The sequence below is a fragment of the Gracilinanus agilis genome, chromosome 3, assembly GCF_016433145.1.
Source record: "Gracilinanus agilis isolate LMUSP501 chromosome 3, AgileGrace, whole genome shotgun sequence".
Taxonomy (NCBI): domain Eukaryota; kingdom Metazoa; phylum Chordata; class Mammalia; order Didelphimorphia; family Didelphidae; genus Gracilinanus; species Gracilinanus agilis.
This window is the reverse complement of record NC_058132.1, coordinates 639,389,420-639,397,777: the sequence shown is the minus strand read 5'-3', so window position 1 is coordinate 639,397,777 and position 8,358 is coordinate 639,389,420.

Here is an 8,358-nt window from a genome sequence, read left to right as displayed (position 1 = left end):
TTTATTAACCCCTTCCTAAGGGTTAATTAACAGCCCCATTGAATTTTGACATGGTATGGAAAATAATACTGCAACCTAAACAGATATAAATATTGAATTTGTGACAAAATTGGTATATATTGAATGCTACCAAAATATATATCTTACTTTATAAAAACTGAAAATATGTGTAAAAGCTATTTCTTAAAAATAGATCATGTTTACTTGCAATGATATATAATTTGTATTGTGCACTAAAAGTTTAAAGTTAGCTATGGCAATTGGCTAAAGTTACTGACCAACCCCTGCCTCAGCCATCATCAACAAGATAACATTAATGGAAACTTAACTCCAAGCAAAGTTGTTAACCCTTTTCTGTATAATTGGATATGTAAATCTTAAAAATTACTGTTTAAGGTAAAAGCCATTGGAATTGCAACTAATATTAATTTTGAGTTTTGAATTCAGGTATAGTTGCCTGAGAACCCATGGAACTGTATAAAGACAGGACTGGTTAATAACCCTGACCGTTACTTGAAGTCAAACAGTGTTTAATTCTTTCCCTGCTTTTTCCTCTTAAAGCAAAGAGATTATTACCAAAATATGTAAGAATAACTGAATAATCAGCCTTGTAGGGATATGAAAGGCTTGTTTGAGGCTACAGAAAATTGTTTCTAGACTGCTGCTTAGCAGAATTCTCTGAGCTGTAATGGGTAAGACTTGTCTTTTAAGGAAGGACACTTCTGGGATCTAATAGTGATACAGAGAATGTTCTATGATGGTTAGAGAGACAATTCTAGGGTTCAACCTGGACTGGACCTCTTCTGAACAGCTAAACTACTGATCCTCGAGTGGCACAGTGATGGCATGAGCCAGTGAAAGCTTTGGCCTGTACATGGAGCCCCCTCACTATGTGTCCCTTGAGACATGAGGAAATGTTTTCCCTGTCTATCTTTTCTTTTGTGACAAGTTCCAACACATGAAGCAAATTGTAAAATTAAAGTTTCCATTTCCCCAAAGAACCTATTAGGTTAATAATTGACAATTATCACATTGTTAGGAAACATACTTTGAGAAGTAGGTGAAGTTAAGTAATAAATGACTTGTGACTGCAGCCTTAATTTACAACAATTGAAGTTTGGATCTTGAGCTTGGAAATATAACCCAAAGCTTTCTGGATTTCCTCTAGAATCTAGGATAAAGAAATTCATCTGTAAAATATTGTTATTCAAGTATTTATAGATGCCCTATTAATGTGAGGATATTCTGTAACAGATACATCACATGCCAACACTGCAAACAACTTAGGAATGAAACTTCCTAAAAGGATCAATTTCTATCAGATGATTTCTGGAGATGAAGCCTGTTGGCTAAGATACCCAAATCTTAAGGTTTAATATCAGTTTCTATTGTACTAATTTTCTTTCTTTATATACAGTGTTCTAGTTTTTGCTTCAGTCCTAGGTTCTATACTTCTGCCTTAGGGACTGATGCTCCCCCTTATGACCTCTGTGCTAGTCCAGGGAAACAGTCTCTGATACACATCCTTCAAGTCTCCAAGCCTTCAGGACCCTGGTATTCATTGCAGACACACCCTGTTGCCCACAACTCCTCCTCCTCCTCTCAGGGATTCTAGGCCCCTTGTCAGCTATGAAGAAGCTACAGAATGCTGAAACCATCACCCAACTCCCTTAGATATTTGGAGGAGTGAGGAGAAGGCATAGGACATTGTACCACCCTAGTGTAGACATTTTTCAGGCAAACTATAGGCAGGAAAATTCCTTTGCTCCAACTATGTACTTTTACTCTCTTACTTAACACTGAATCAAAGGTTTGACTCAGTTACTACTTGAGGGGGAATTGAGGTGGGACAATGAATCCTCCTGGGAATTGGCTGGAGGGATCCTGCAGGCTCACATGGGGACTGGTTGGCAGTGCAAATTGGGAATTAATGTTGAAGTTAATGTATATGCTTGTCCATTGGCAGGGCTGACTCCCAGCAATGTGTCTGATAAAGCTTGTCTTGCAGGACAAAACTACCAGCACTATCACCCCACTTCCAAGACTCTCCCCTTTGCCCTATGCTCACAATCCTCCCTGAGTGCCCATTCTCATCCCAATTTTGGTAGGGCTGGGCATAGGAGAAACTGCAGCCCTAAGCACTGTTGCACTGGTTCAGGGAAACCAGAACTTCCAATCTCTCTTACCAGACTGATTTAGACCTTAGTGAAGTAGAAATCTCCGTTAATTTCTTGGAAAAATCACTGACCCTCTCTGGCCCCTCATGCAGGCAGAGTACACAGCTTTGAACAACACCACCCCTGAGGCAACCAGACACTGCTGGCTTTGCTTTGATGCTAGAACCTCTTTTTATGAGGCAATAGCCTTCAAGACCTCCTATTCCAAACCCTCAGGGCTGAATCCCCAGAACTGCCAGTGGACTAGCCAGAAGGTAGGAATTACCTTACAATCTGTGTCCAGATCTGGCCTCTGCATTGGGAATGTAACCTCCAGGTTCAAACACCTGTTCTCTGTCATTAAGACTCCCTCCACCAGAACCAAGTGGCTGATACTCCCTTCTGGATCCTGGTGGTTGTGTACAGCTGTGGGTTTAACCCCTTGCCTAGCTGTTAACGTTGCCCATGGGGAAATGTCTCTCATTGTCTCAGTCTTAACCCGAGTTATTTTCTACCCAGGGGAAACCCTCTACCAATCATGGGACCCCTTCTCTTCCTATACCTTCTCCTGACTATAGGCCCCTGCATGATTAACCAGCTAGTTGCTTTTGTGAGGGATCACGTTAATATTGTCCATCATGGTCCTGCAACAGCAATATCAAACCATCCACTCCCCAGAATATGATGAAATCAGACCTTGAGAATGATTTCCCAAAGGTCCAAAGAGAAAAAGTGGGGAATGTAGGACCCCAAAATTATGACACAGGAACTAGCCAACCAAAAGCTAGGGACTTTCCAGCCAGGACTCTTTTGAGAACCCACAGTTACTAACAACAGGATATTCATTGTGGCACAATGTTACTAGGATTCGGGAGATTTGTATACACCCTGCATCTAGCTTAAAAGCCCATGCTTCCCTCAAAACGGGATCCAGGTTAATACATGAGATTCTGGAGGCCTGGACCCTAGCTTGAGCTAGTAATAAAAGTTCCTTTTGCCATTACATTATTGATGAAGACTCATCCTTGCAATAGAAATCTTAACTGGGCACAACAGTATATTACACAGAAAGCCAGGAGAGCTCCTGTTTGCTTAATGTTTTGTCTCTTTGTTTTGACTTGCTTTCCCATAAGAAGGATATAGAGTTCCCAGTGATATTTTAGACCCAGAAGTTTTTTTTAATCAGATTTTTTTCTGAGGCTCTTCTCCACAATTGACATAGAGGCAGAAATACAGAGGTTTGTGTTTTTGCCAAGGTTGAAAGGATTGTTACCTCTATATAACTTGTGACAAGTATCCATCAGTTCATAGGTTTTAAAATGTCACACAGCAACTCATGTGAATCTTATTATGATAGTGAGTTTGTTTGCTATTATCTTTAAATGTGTTATTGGAAATTTGGTACTTTATCTGAATATGTATTATGAATCTGCTATTTCATAAAAGCCATTAACACTCACAGGAGTTCATGGAAAATCTTACAAGGAAATGGATCTCATTTTTGGGTGAAAAAACCTTTCACTAATTCTAAGCTATATATATATATATTGATTTTTAAAACATTCTTTTACCATTTTCCCCTTCTATGTGCAATACAATAATTCAGGATTGTTTTTTTTTCTTTTTTCTCATTTTTGTGCTAAAAGTACATATAATCAATATTAATCCCTTTTAATTTTCCAGTAATATGTTTAATATAAAAATATATTTGCTATAATATAATGCATACCCAAAAGCCTTAGACTATGGTAACGTGCCAATTATTGGTAATTATTATGGAATTGATGTCTCTGTCTGATTCCAGGAAAAGGGAACTCAAGAGCCACTAAACAGTCTAAGAAAGTACAAGATCATGGAGATCAACTGGGAAACTGCAAGTGCCAAGGAGCAAAAGGTCAAATGGACTGTACCAATCCAGGTGGAATTGAGGAACTTCTATGCCAATACTGAAGGGCCTTGAAACTAGTTTTTGGGGTTTGGGGTTGCAGCTTTTCTGATATATGTTAGAGGCTGGACTTCCCTGAGCTTCATTCCTAGATGAGCACCAAAGATTGGCTATCATTATGGCTCACCCTATCCCTGAGAAGTGCAGGCAAATCAGACCAGGGAAAGACATTTCCCTTGCACATGTTATAGAAAGAAGAAAGTAATCTCAGATTCTACTACTAGGCTAGTAGTTATGGTATTATTAATCTCTATATAATCTGAGGAAGCTTTGGTTTGGTTCCCTAATGGCTGGTGCAGGGACACCCGAGGCCTGCCAACCAGCTGGATGTTATAATAACCACCCTTCTTTATAACAGTGCCCAGGCAGGATCCCTAAAGGTCAATGGATGGGTAAGCATTTCAGGTCCCACCTGGGGTAGATTGATTTTTGGTATTGGGCTCAAACAGCTTTGGATAATGTTCATCTGACTACGTTGCTCCCTCCCCAGAATGGTGATGGAATAACTACTCCAGGAAGGTACTTAATAACTTTTATCTTTGTTGTTTAACAAGGGAAAGGAATGATCAGCAATGGGTTGGGGTATAGGTGACCCTATCACTAAATCTATGACAATAATCCCTCAGGACTATAGGCTGTTCAGTAATGATGGGTTTGTTCTTCACTTCCTCTGGCTCAGCCTGGCCACAGCCAAACCAGAGTAAGCAAACTGTTTGGATGATGCAAATATTAATGATGGTTTCTCTCAGCTTCTTACTGCTAGTTGTTTTGTCAGTCCTACAGCCTTCAGGAAATGCCACCCTTACCACCCTCTTCTTCTTCTCCTACCCATGTCCTGGATCCCCCCCCCCAGGCCCCAGGATAACTAAATATGTAAATATGGTTTAGGTGCCTAAGTATCTAGGGCTTCAGAGAGAATCAGAGGATCCACGCGCGGTGTGACCCACAGGTCAATCGATGTTCAAGATCAAATGTCCAAGGCAAGAGTTTAGGCAAAGCTCAGCCAAAGCAAAGCCAAGGGTCCCCAAAAACAAAGGGGTTCAAGGTCCCTGTCAGGGGACTGCCAGGTTATTTATATTCTTTCTGGCCAACTGCCTTTCCTCCTGTCCTCATGGCTCCTGGGAACATTTCAATGGCCACTGTCTTTACCCGTCAATCAAGGTGATACTCTAAGCTCCCAGAGTCTGAATATGACACACACAAATTTGGTTCTTTTATAAGTGTGGCAACTTTTTGTAGTCCTGGCTATTGAATGGTGTAATTGCACAATTACTTAAATCACTTTAATTGGGCCTTCATTCAAGGACCTGTTATAAGTTTATTTTTCCTTACATTTGCACATAAGACTTTGATATTTTACATTTAATTCATAAGTTATTTTTTCCCTTTTACTTGGATTTTTTATCTTTATCTTTTTTGCCAATTGACTCTTACAACCCCATAACTCAGCCATGAGCCTTAGCTCATCTGGGTGTTGGCCTTAACCCTCTTCAGGGGTGTGTATATGTTTTATACTCAGAATGTCTGTATTATAATCTATAATGTAAAATTTAATTCTTTTGAGAGTAATTTCAGGGGGGAATGTATAATTCTCCTCCAAAGGGAATGTATGTTTTATAATCTATAATGTAAAGTTTAAATTCTTTGAGAGTAATTTTAGGATAAGAAATTTACCATCTCCCCAGAATCCAGACAATGAACCTATTTGGAGAAGGCACCATAAAGATGCCTGAAGAACCTACACTGCATTATGAAGATCCAAACTGAACTTTGGGGTGTAGTTGGCTGAATTATAGGGAGTTGAATGCATTTGTTTTGAATGTACACTCTTATGCTGAAGGGGACTGTCCTAATTGGCTTTTTGTCAATGCACCTAGCAATCATAGGATCATTGTTTTTACCCTCTTTTCTTTTTATCCACAAATTTTTGTAATTTAAGTTAGTTATCTTTACAAGAGCTTTCAGGGAGACCAGTCTCCCTCCTCTCTTCAGATGGAAATGTGATATTGGAAATTTGGGAGTCCTTGAACTAATTTTGAGGTCCCAGATCTAAATTTCCTGTGCACATTTAGGACTCTCTCAAAATTACATTTCTCATGATTCCTCTTCCATAACGAGGTGGACAGGAAGTGTGATTAAGTAAACAGAGGTATAAAGACTCCCAACTTCATTAGTACTATGCAGTCTTTCCTGCTGAAACAGTCAGGTAGGAAGGTATGGCACGGCATTTGAACTAGCTCTTATCAGGCACGTGGTTTTATTTATCAAAATGGCTTTCAATAAAAACCCAAATATATATTATAAAATGGATATATGTGTATATATCCATTTTATTTCTTACTACACTCACTAGCTGTGTGATCCTGGACAGATCACTCAATGCTTTTGTTTCAGTTCCTTATCTGTAAAATGAGCTGAAGGAATGACAAACCACTCCACTGTCTTTGCCATGAAAACCCTAAATGGAAACAAAAAGAGTCAGAAATAACTGAACAACTCTAAGAACTCAGAGTACTAGCTAGAATAATACTCTAGTCTACACCCACAGGTTAGGCAACTGTTAATCTTAGCTAAGCATGGCATAACCTAAACAAGTACTTTCCAATTGTAATTAGTTTATATGACCTTCCCCATTTGGATCTCAACTGTTACTTTATTTCTATCTCTTGCATAAATTCATGGTGTATTACCTTATACTTATTATATGTTTGGTGATGTGGCAAGAGGAAAGAGTAAATAATATACAGACTGTGTATCCCATTGCTTATTCCATCAATGGAAGGAGAAACAGACCCCTAGACCTTTAGGTGGACTTCCATAGGAGATCTGAGAGTCTGTGGACAAGAGGATTGGTCAATGAGCAGTTATTAAGTTCCAACTCTGGGATAAATATTGTACCAAGGAAAGAAAAAGACATTCTCTGCCCTCAAGGAGCTTACGATCTAATGAGAGATTTTATTTTATTATAAAATAAAAGGACTCGGAGGAGGTATAATCTGTGTTAGAAGTAGTATTTACATTAGTGAGATCATAGAAAAAGATGTTTTTGTTTCTATTACATCCCTCTTCATCCCCTAAATCAAGTACAAAAAGTCAAAATGACTTGAGTTCAAATCTTCACCTCTGGCACTTAACAGCCGTGTAATCCTGGATAAGTCATTGTATTTTCTTAATCTTAGTTCCTTCTTTAAAATAGAGTTAATAATAATACCCCCTTCAGAGGTTTGAAGGGATTTATGAAATAATGTTTGCAAAGTCTTTTGCAAAACTTTTTAATGCTGTATAAATGTAAACTGCTGCTCCTAATATCTCTAGGACCACTAGAAGTATCAGAAGAGGATGTATGATAGACAAAGGTCTGACTTATATCTTTATTAAAGTTTTTAATTTAATTGATTTTAGGTCCACTAGCACCAAAAAGTTAATTGCTCTGCAAACTGTCAGAACTCATTAGATTTTTACTGAGTTCAACTAAATTGAATTATACCTGATAGTCTACTCTACTCTATTCCCCACATCTCTCACCATACCCACCATAATGTCTCCAAACTCACATGCCTGTGGGGAACAGATATAGACAGAAAGATAGATAGAGACAGAAGAGAGAGACAGAGACTGACAGACAGACAGACAGACAAACAGACAGACAGAGAACGAGACATAGAGGCAGAGAGAGACAGTGAGACAAAGACAGACAGAGAGATCCAGAAAAACTTGATGGAAGAAAACACCCAAGACAGTAAGACAAGACTGAGCAGCCATGAAGGGCATCATCAGAAACAGATAGAGAAATCTGCCCAAAGTGGGACATCAGTTAAGGGGTATCAGTGAAACGAATTTAGCCTGGTTGTGTCCATGCTAACAGTGTCTTCTATAAAGACAGACAACTAAGAATTGTTTATCTGTTTTGTTCCAAGCTTCTATCATTGTACTTCAAACTCAAAATGGTCAGCACCTTGTACAGTATCTGGCATAAAATAGGTCTTTAATAAATAATTGTGAATTGAATAAGATAAGGAGAAACCATCTCTTTTGTCTTTGAGTGTTGACTTTCTTTGGCAGGAAAGAAGAACCAGTGATTAATCTCCTAACTCAAAAAAAAAAAAAAAGATTTCAGTTTCAGATAGTCATGCCATTTGAAGGTGATCCAAATTGAAAACTTTCACCCCATTGCTTAACCTCAAAACAAAAGGGCAATGAACTAACCTCAACCAGTTTCAGGAAGGAGCTCAACTGAGACAATATGGGCTACAAAGC